Below are 10,295 nucleotides of genomic sequence, written 5' to 3'. Positions count from 1 at the left end.
GGCAACTTGGTGGTGGTGAGGCTCGAACCGGCAACCTTTTGATTACTAGTCCAGTACATTAACCACTGAGCTATCACTGCCCCGAGTTCTTACAACAACCCAGCGAGGTTCTTTTTTTTACCATGGGTCAACTATGTAACTTTACTGCAGCTTGTATTTAAATGAAAGGTTTACATTGCTGTCTTCAGGATTTCCTCTTTAGTGATATTTAATGTTAATAGCTGTTCTGATCTAAAAGATGCTGCTGCCTTTGACCTTTAAAACTGAGAAGTGATTTGTGAGATAATTAAAATAAGTGAAATGTTTATTTTGTACTTTGGTTTTATATTATTTGTGCAAACATTTGTTTTATGCAACTTTAGACTTGTAATAACAGATGAACATTTTAAATGTGTCTGTATTTGCTTTATCTAAGCTAAAGTTTTTAACAGGGACAAAAATGACAGTTTGTGTAGCAGGGCTGGACACGCCTCACTATTGAAGTGGAAGGTAAACCCACACTCCTGCAAGAATGGAAATAGTAAGTAAGTACAATGTTTTTATAAAGCTATAAAACTACTTCCACTGACCAAAGTACACAGAGCTCACACTTGTCAGAGACATTTGAAGCCCAGGTCAATAGGACCTGCTAGTTAGAGAAGGCTCACTTGTTTGTTAGTTTAAGTCCAAAAGTGGGTGTGGCCCATACGTGGATCGAACCCGCGACTTTGGCATTATTAGCACCACGCGCTAACCAACTGAACTAACTGGCCAGTTCAGCTATTAACTTCCAACTCACTATAGAACAATCCAACTAACCGGCCTGTGCACAAAGGACAGGGAATATACCCACATACCCGATCCTACACTGACAGCCCTTCAGTTATGGAGCTGCCACACAGAAACGATGGAGAGCTTTACTGTTGTTGAGCAGAACAGATCTTCGTGTGAGATGACTGAGGTTCATGTATTTTTCTTTTAAGAATAAATAAAAGCTGATGCTTTTAACCTCATACTTTCCTAATACTTTTATTCTACACGGTCTACATTTCTTTTAGTCTCTAAATTACACAGCAGTTCTCTCTTTATTTATTTATGTATTTTTGCTATTAACAAAATTGATTGTAAGCATTTATAAAGGTCATGCCACGTTCATTAGGTGAAATAAAGCCAGAATTAAAGATGGCAGAAGAACAGGGTGGTATAGCCTGAGGTAAACCTTAGCAAGTCATGTGACCTGTGTGTACCATCCAATGAAACATCTGTGCATGTGTCTCTGTGGCGCAATCGGTTAGCGCGTTCGGCTGTTAACCGAAAGGTTGGTGGTTCGAGCCCACCCAGGGACGAGTGTCTTTTATTGCACAACCTGCCTGATGATCAAACGGATATGAGAAACAACAACAATGTGTAGTCCCACAGAATAGTGGAGTAACTGAAAACATCCAGTAAACAACAGTCCTACAAGCACAAATATCCACCTGATTAGTCACCGGAGACCGACTGTCCAAAGTGGAAGAACTTCTTTTGGTTTCAGTAAACGTTAAATGAAGATACTCACCCAACGTGGGGCTCGAACCCACGACCCTGAGATTAAGAGTCTCATGCTCTACCGACTGAGCTAGCCGGGCTTAAGCAGCAGGTCAGAACAGACAGCTCATCAGTCAGATCATCAGAGAGATGTAGGTTTAATTCACTAACATCACGACCAGATTAAGAACTAATTCACAGTTTACAAACAAACACAATTCAGAATATAACAATAAGAACTAAATGTAAAAGTGTAAGTTAGTCGCGTCTTTCTGCTCATACTGAGTATTACTGTGGTATTACTGCATGTAGGAGACACATGGAGCGCAGTATGGTAGGTGAACTATAGGGCACTAGGACCCAGCAGCACTACAATGAACAGAGTGACAGTGGGATCTAGCGGTATTGGGACTCTTATTACAGGACGCTGTTTCTGCTGCTTGTTATTAAACTCACCTGTGGATCATTTGAGTGGAGAAATCGTGGTGAGTTCTTGTTGTGTTCTTGTTTTTTATTGAGTTTTCTTGCTAGAAAAGAGATTTATGAAGCTTTTTGAGGGTGAAACTGGGTGCTGCATTTGTTTTAGATCTTCTGGACTTGCTCGGTCACGCTAATTCTACTTAAAGTTTTAGTGCGCATTTAAACCCTGTTTTACGGTACTGATCACATCTACACTAAAAGTTTTAGTGCGCATTTAAACCCTGTTTTACGGTACTGATCACATCTACACTAAAAGTTTTAGTGCGCATTTAAACCCTGTTTTACGGTACTGATCACATTATCTACACTAAAAGTTTTAGTGCGCATCTTAACCCTGTTTTACGGTACTGATCACATTATCTACACTAAAAGTTTTCGTGCGCATCTAATAAAGCAATAAGCCACGAGAGGCCGTGCGTTACTGTGATTTTAGCACGGGGACGACGTTTTTGGCACGACGCGAAGGGGAGTGCCTAAAACTTCTTTCCCCGTGCTAAAATCATAACAGTAACGCACGGTCTCAAGTGGCTTATTGCTTTTATAAAACGGCGGTCAACATAAAATATAATAAATACAACAACGTTTAATTCATAAATGTATTTATTATGTATAAACTTACAATAAAGCATTCTTCCGCCACAGAAAGTAGTCCGATAACGGCGTGCCACGTTGCTAGGCAACATGAGTGCGAACAAAACATTAACAATAAACATTACTACACAAACACTATTTCTTGAACGAAACTTCCGCTTCATGATTAGCATTATTGTTTATATTAATCTGGACATTTCCATTTATAGTACATGAATTAAAATAGTGTTCAACCATGTTTGTACTTTTCTTCGCTGGTGGGCTGGAATGGTTTGGCTCTGATAGTGGGCGTTTCGGTAGCAAGAATGTTGCTCCAGCATCTCCGCTCTCTGAAATTAGGGTGCCAGTATGACTGCAGCGAAGATTTACTTCGGTGGCCAGTTACAGCCATAATTTCTCTTGCCTCCAACCCTGCATCAGAAAGTTTCTGCACTGTTGTACTTCGCAGACAGTGGTTGGTGTATACAGTTTCAATGCCAGCTGCCTTGCAAATTCTGGGCAGCATAGAGCCAAGAAAATTGACCCCCATGGGCTCTCTGATGTACCTAAAGAGCAAAATAAAATTGACATAATGAAAAGATTCTAGCTTACATATTGACTGCCATGTTTTTACCACCAAACACCAGTTGTAATGTAAAAAAATGAGTTACAATGTGACCAAATTGGTCTGTCAAAGAAAGTGTTACAGAATTAGTTTACAATAATTACCATATTTCTTTGGTAAGGGCTGTCTTCTTTGGATGGAGATAAAAGGCTGGTGGGTTCGTAAGAAGAAGGGACAGATATTTCTCCAAGGAGGAAACAGGGCATAACACGTCGTCCGGCTGCTCGTACATAAATCCACGTCGGCTCTCTTTCGCTCTTTCGTTCGGGTCTTTGTGGTTTTTTGTCATTTCATTAAATGTCAAGGTGGCATACTTTAAACCATTCTCGTCCTTACGAACGACAAATGATTCTGGCATTAGTTGCCGGTTCCCTTCTTTGGCTCGCCGTCCTAGATGCAACTGTATGTCAAACCAGACTTTATTGACAAGCCCCACTGGTGTGTTTGGATTGAGCGCCTCGGAGTACTTGATTTTAATGAAATCTTCGTCCGTTATAGCCTGATGGTGTTATGAGGAATGCAGACGGACCCAAGGATGCAGAGTAAAAAAACAGGATTTTATTAAATGACAAATAAATAAGAACAAAGAGAAAGAACGAAAACAAAAAACAACTCAGGCAAAGTGCCGAGTGACGCCGCTGGACCGCTGGCAAACTGAATGAGAGGGGAGAACACAAAAATAACAAAACACAGGAGGCGAGGCGCGAACCCGGATCGCCTAGTCACGAGGCGTTCGCGCTGCTCGCTGCGCTATTAGAGCGCGGTTTACGGAAATAACGCTTGCGCTTTAGAGGAGGCGTAGCCGACGCAAGCGCTCGGGAAAAACAGTGAGATCGCTAAGGGAAAATAAAACACAAAAAGCAGGCAATAACAATCGGCCGGCGTGTCACCAGCGGTGGTAAGTCCGCTGGGAAGAGCCGGTGTGAGAGTTAAAGAATAAAGGATTCTGCTGAGGTGCGGATTCGAACCGGGAATACGGCGGGAGGCAGCAGAAGCCCAACCCACACAACCAAACCGGATCTGGGGAATCCGCTAGGCAGAACGGCCAAAGAGGAAGAGCTGAGGATGCGGTTGAGGCTAATGATAGCCAAATGCTAACCGCAATTCCCAGCAAGGAACGCTGCGCTGCAAAACAAAGACAGCGCGAGGGCTGTACGAAGTCGCACCACCTTTCCCTACCAGGTAACCAAAATCCTATAATACCTCCGCCTTTCGACGTACACACCCGCCGCTCTACAAAGCGCCCGGGGCTACCCAAAACTGTCCCTGAAAAACGAAGCGACTTGAGCAGTACTGTACCGAAATAAAGAGAAAGGTGCGACGCCGGCAACCAGATGACACCCCCTTAAATAGGGGAATCACAGGTGCCGCGCGTTAGCACCTAATGAGCTGGCCTAGTATTTAAGGCCGAGCTCTTTGTTGTTCTGTAACGCCTGCGACGCTGTGACCTGATGGTACTATCACCAAACGTCGCAGGCACCCTAACAGTACCCCCCCCTCTAGGGACAGCTCCCGAGGTCCCAAGACCCGCGGTTCGGTTTCTCCTGAACTCACGGATCAGTTCGGGGTCCAGGATCTGGCGAGCCGGTACCCACGAACGCTCCTCGGGGCCGTAACCTTCCCAATCCACCAAGTATTGGGTGCTACCCTGCACCCTCCTGCTATCCAGGAGGCGGCGGACCGTGAATGCAGGGGCACCCTGGATGATACGAGGGGCGGGAGGTTGGGGGAGGGGTCTAGCTCCCTCGCACGCAAATGGGCGAAGTTGGGAGACATGAAAGGTTGGGTGTGCCCTCATCCTGGGGGGCAACTCCAACCTGTATGTCACCGGATTTATCCGTCTGACCACCTTAAACGGGCCAATGTACCTGGGTGCCAGCTTGTGAGGGGCACCTTTGACGGGGAGATCCCTCGTCGACAGGAGAACTCGTTGGCCCGGCCGGAACATGAGGGCCGGCTGCCGCTTGCGATCAGCAGTACGCTTCATGGAGCGTTGCGCGGCTAGAAGAGCCTGCCTTGCTTTTCGCCAAGCGGCACGGCAACGACGGATGTGTTGACGCACAGTTGGGACCGCCACCTCTTGTTCCTGCTCGGGAAACAGTGGAGGAGGGTACCCAAACTGTGCCTCAAATGGTGACATTCCTAATGCGGCGTGGTGCAGGGTATTGTGGGCGAATTCAGCCCACAACAGTTTATCCGCCCAAGTGGCTGGATTCCCTGCAGTGAGGCACCGAAGCATCTTGCCCAGATCCTGGATAACCCGTTCCGACTGCCCGTTGGACTCGGGGTGGTACCCCGAGGATAAGCTTGCCGTTGCCCCTAGGAGTTGGCAAAAAGACCGCCAGGTCTGACTGATAAACTGCGGGCCCCGATCCGACACAATGTCGGATGGGACCCCATGTGCTCTCACCACATGTTGCAGTATCGCCTGGGCGGTCGCCATGGCAGACGGTAGCTTGGGCAGAGGAACGAACAGACAAGATTTAGTGAACCGGTCAACAATCACCAGTACCACCGTGAATCCCCTGGATTTGGGCAAGCCCGTAACAAAATCCAGTGCCAGATGGGACCACGGTCTTGACGGTACTGGTAATGGATGGAGAAGTCCTCTAGGACGCTCTCTAGTGCTCTTATTAGTCGCACAGATAGCACAGGCTCGGACAAAGTCCTTGACCTGTATCTCCATCCCCGGCCACCAAAATCTTCGGCGCAGTAGCTCCAGGGTCTTAGAAACTCCTGGATGAGCCGCAAATGGGGACGCGTGGACCCATTCCAACACCTGATGACGGACTGTAGTGGGCACAAACAGCCGATCAGGTGGACCTCCACCGGGGTCGGGTTCCACAGCTTGGGCGTCCCTAATGACTTTTGATATGCCCCACACCATTGGGGCAGCAATCAGACTCGGGGGGATGATAGGCTCAGGCTCGGTTTTGGGTCCGGTCGACTCCCACTGCCTGGATAAAGCGTCAGGCTTGCCATTCTTCGACCCTGGTCTATAAGACAGGGTGAAGTGGAAGCGACTGAAAAATAGGGACCACCGAGCCTGCCGGGAGTTCATCCTCTTAGCCTGCTGGATAAACGACAGATTTTTATGGTCTGTCCAGATCAGGAAGGGATGCTTCGCCCCCTCAAGCCAATGTCGCCATTCATCAAGCGCTAGCTTGATGGCTAAAAGCTCCTTATCCCCCACCGGGTAGTTACGCTCGGCGGGAGTTAGACGATGTGAAAAGAAAGCGCATGGGTGCAGCTTCTTTTCGGGACCCACTCTCTGGGACAGCACTGCCCCAACCCCGACATCAGAGGCATCTACTTCTACTATGAAGGACTCCTCTGGGTCGGGCAACTGCAAAACCGGAGCAGTGGTAAGGAGAGTCTTAAGCCTGTTAAAGGCTTGCTGGGCCTGCATCGACCATTTGAACGGTCCCTTGCCTGTCAGGGCCGTCAAAGGAGCGGCGACGGTGCTAAAGTTCCGAATGAACCGCCTGAAAAAATTTGCAAAGCCTAAAAATCTTTGCACTTGGCGTACGGAACTAGGAGTTGGCCAGTCCTCCACAGATTTCACTTTAGCCGGATCCATACGTATGGCACCTTGGGAAATGATAAACCCCAAAAATGAAATAGATGGGGCATGAAAAACGGATTTCTCTAGCTTGACGAACAAACGTTGCTCGAACAACAGCTGGAGAACCCGACGGACGTGCCTAACGTGTTCTTCAATGGACCGGCTAAAGATCAGGATATCGTCTAAATATACATAGACGTATCTATCAAGGGCTTCCCGCAAAGCCTCATTGATAAAGCGTTGGAAGACCGCGGGGGCATTCATTAACCCAAAGGGCATCACCCGGTACTCGTAGTGTCCCGTGGGCGTAATGAACGCAGTCTTCCATTCGTCCCCCTGCCTGATCCGGATCAGGTTATACGCACTGCGTAAATCGAGCTTAGAAAAAATGGTAGCTCGCTGAAGTGCTTCAAAAGCTGTGGCCATCAGCGGCAGTGGATACCGATCCTTGATCGTGATGGCGTTCAGACCCCGATAGTCGATACAGGGGCGCAACGATCCGTCCTTCTTCCCAACGAAGAAGAAGCCTGCCCCAGCTGGGGAGGACGACGGACGGATGAACCCCTGATCGATTGCCTCCTTGACATACTCCTCCATGGCTTGCCTTTCGGGAGCCGACAGGGAAAAAAGGCGCCCCCTAGGAGGAGTAGTGCCAGGAAGCAGGTTGATGGCACAGTCAAAGGGTCTGTGGGGGGGCAAGTCCCGCGCCCGGGACTTGCTAAAGACCTCACGTAGGTCATGGTACACAGGGGGTACCTGGGTCAGATCGGGGGCCATCGCTTCAGACGATGGTGGCGCCGGCGACATACTCGCTGACAGCAAGCATGCGTCATGGCACCTGGTTCCCCAAGCAAAGATTGACCCAGATACCCAATCGATCTGGGGATTGTGCTTTCTGAGCCAGGAGTGTCCCAGGACCACTTGGAGCTGAGGGACCTGGGTCACCAAAAAGGTGATCCGCTCCTCGTGGTTCCCCAGACGCATCGTGAGGGGACGCGTCTGGTAAGTTATGGGACTCCCAGCTACCGCTCGGTCGTCCACAGCGTGGACGGTTATGGGCACCCGTAGCGGTTGAAGCGCAATCCCCATCCTGTGCACCAGGCGGCGGTCGATGAAGCTCTCCACCGCACCCGAATCGACACACACCAGGAGGTCCGTAGAACCCGAGCCCCAGAGCAACACGGCATCCAGGAACAAACCATGTTGAGGGATGGTGGGTCGGCCCACCCTCGACTCCCCGCCTCGAGGGTGGCCTACTCGTTTAACCGAGCCCGGCTTCTCGAGGGGGGGTCGGAAGGTAAGGTGGGCCTTTGGGTCGTCCCTAGCTGCATGGGCTCGGGATCCAGGTCACGGGGCACCGGACGGGACGGTCCTGGGAATCGGGCGCCAAGAGGGTACGACGTCCGCTCCCGGGCCCGCTGTCGGAGCCTGGTGTCGATATTGGTGGCCAGGGCGTAAAAGGCCTTGAGTGAGGTGGGGAGCTCACGAGTAGCCAACTCGTCTTTGACCTTCTCCCCCAGCCCGCGGTGGAAAATGGCATGCAGCGCCCCCTCATCCCAGCCGCACTCTGCCGCAAGGGTACGGAACTCAATCACATATTCCGCTACTGATCGCCCCCCTTGCGACAGCTCTAATAGGCGTGGACCCGCGTCTCTTCCTCCCACTGGGTGAAAAAACGTGTCCCTGAGTGCCTCCCGAAAGGAGGACTCTGAGAAGCACTCCGGGGCATCCTGCTCCCAGAGAGCAGTGGCCCACTCTAAGGCTTTGCCAGTGAGTAATGAGATCACGTAGGCGACCTTCGAGCGCTCTGAGGGAAAGCGGGCGGGCTGCAACTCAAAGATGAGGGAGCACTGGAGGAGGAACCCCCTGCACTTTTTTGCCTCACCCGAGAAACGTTCGGGGGGCGGCAAAGGGGTCTCTGGTCCGGTGGCTGGGGAAGCGGGAGTGGAGGGCGACTGGCGCTCCGAGCTGACCGCCAATGCCGGCAACAGCTGGGCGATCTCGGCTATTCGGTTGGCGAGCTCATTAAGCGCCAGCTCGTGTCTGCCCAAGGTTACCCCCTGGTGACGCAAAACATCAGTCACGGGGGGCGACTCTGCTGGGTCCATTATTGGTCGCACCTTTCTGTTATGAGGAATGCAGACGGACCCAAGGATGCAGAGTAAAAAAACAGGATTTTATTAAATGACAAATAAATAAGAACAAAGAGAAAGAACGAAAACAAAAAACAACTCAGGCAAAGTGCCGAGTGACGCCGCTGGACCGCTGGCAAACTGAATGAGAGGGGAGAACACAAAAATAACAAAACACAGGAGGCGAGGCGCGAACCCGGATCGCCTAGTCACGAGGCGTTCGCGCTGCTCGCTGCGCTATTAGAGCGCGGTTTACGGAAATAACGCTTGCGCTTTAGAGGAGGCGTAGCCGACGCAAGCGCTCGGGAAAAACAGTGAGATCGCTAAGGGAAAATAAAACACAAAAAGCAGGCAATAACAATCGGCCGGCGTGTCACCAGCGGTGGTAAGTCCGCTGGGAAGAGCCGGTGTGAGAGTTAAAGAATAAAGGATTCTGCTGAGGTGCGGATTCGAACCGGGAATACGGCGGGAGGCAGCAGAAGCCCAACCCACACAACCAAACCGGATCTGGGGAATCCGCTAGGCAGAACGGCCAAAGAGGAAGAGCTGAGGATGCGGTTGAGGCTAATGATAGCCAAATGCTAACCGCAATTCCCAGCAAGGAACGCTGCGCTGCAAAACAAAGACAGCGCGAGGGCTGTACGAAGTCGCACCACCTTTCCCTACCAGGTAACCAAAATCCTATAATACCTCCGCCTTTCGACGTACACACCCGCCGCTCTACAAAGCGCCCGGGGCTACCCAAAACTGTCCCTGAAAAACGAAGCGACTTGAGCAGTACTGTACCGAAATAAAGAGAAAGGTGCGACGCCGGCAACCAGATGACACCCCCTTAAATAGGGGAATCACAGGTGCCGCGCGTTAGCACCTAATGAGCTGGCCTAGTATTTAAGGCCGAGCTCTTTGTTGTTCTGTAACGCCTGCGACGCTGTGACCTGATGGTACTATCACCAAACGTCGCAGGCACCCTAACAGATGGTGTGTTGAATTGTCTTGACCTTCTCTGCGAAGTTTTTTTACAACTCCAGTGAAAACGTTGTTGCTAGTGGTAAAAGCGGAGTCATTAAGGATACACCAAGACAGACTAAGAGGGGGGTCATTGATATATCTGTTCAGTTCTGCGCGTAAGCCAACATAGCTGCTGAAACCATATGATTCACCTTTTCCATTCCTCACTGTAGCATAAAACCGACGAAGAAGTTGGTTCAGCTCTGCTTTGGTGACTTTTTCAAAATCAACAGTGACGTTTTTCTCAGTACACCAGTTCTGAAAACAGCGAACGGCCCACTGTGTCTGTTTCACTGTGCCTTCTTCATTTCGGAATTTTTCGAACACTGCTATGTCCCTGCCGTTAATTTCCGCATGTCTTCTATTTTCATTCTCTTCAGTTCTGTCCATCTCTTCACACCATTCATTC

The 10,295-nt window shown here is 49.9% G+C and overlaps 2 non-coding genes and 1 pseudogene across 2 annotated transcripts; 1 reads left to right on the top strand and 2 right to left on the bottom strand.

The window, feature by feature from the left end:
• LOC134326300 (zinc finger protein 850-like) overlaps positions 1–10,295 on the bottom strand; it is a 150,301-nt pseudogene that overhangs the window by 121,615 nt on the left and 18,391 nt on the right.
• Positions 1,252–1,325, top strand: trnan-guu (transfer RNA asparagine (anticodon GUU)). The gene has a single exon. It is a non-coding gene; the product is annotated as a tRNA-Asn (tRNA).
• trnak-cuu (transfer RNA lysine (anticodon CUU)) lies at positions 1,535–1,607 on the bottom strand. Its single transcript has one exon. It is a non-coding gene; the product is annotated as a tRNA-Lys (tRNA).

This window comes from Trichomycterus rosablanca, chromosome 14 (assembly GCF_030014385.1).
Source record: "Trichomycterus rosablanca isolate fTriRos1 chromosome 14, fTriRos1.hap1, whole genome shotgun sequence".
In the NCBI taxonomy this organism is placed as follows: Eukaryota; Metazoa; Chordata; class Actinopteri; order Siluriformes; family Trichomycteridae; genus Trichomycterus; species Trichomycterus rosablanca.
This window is presented reverse-complemented; position numbering and strand designations above follow the sequence as displayed.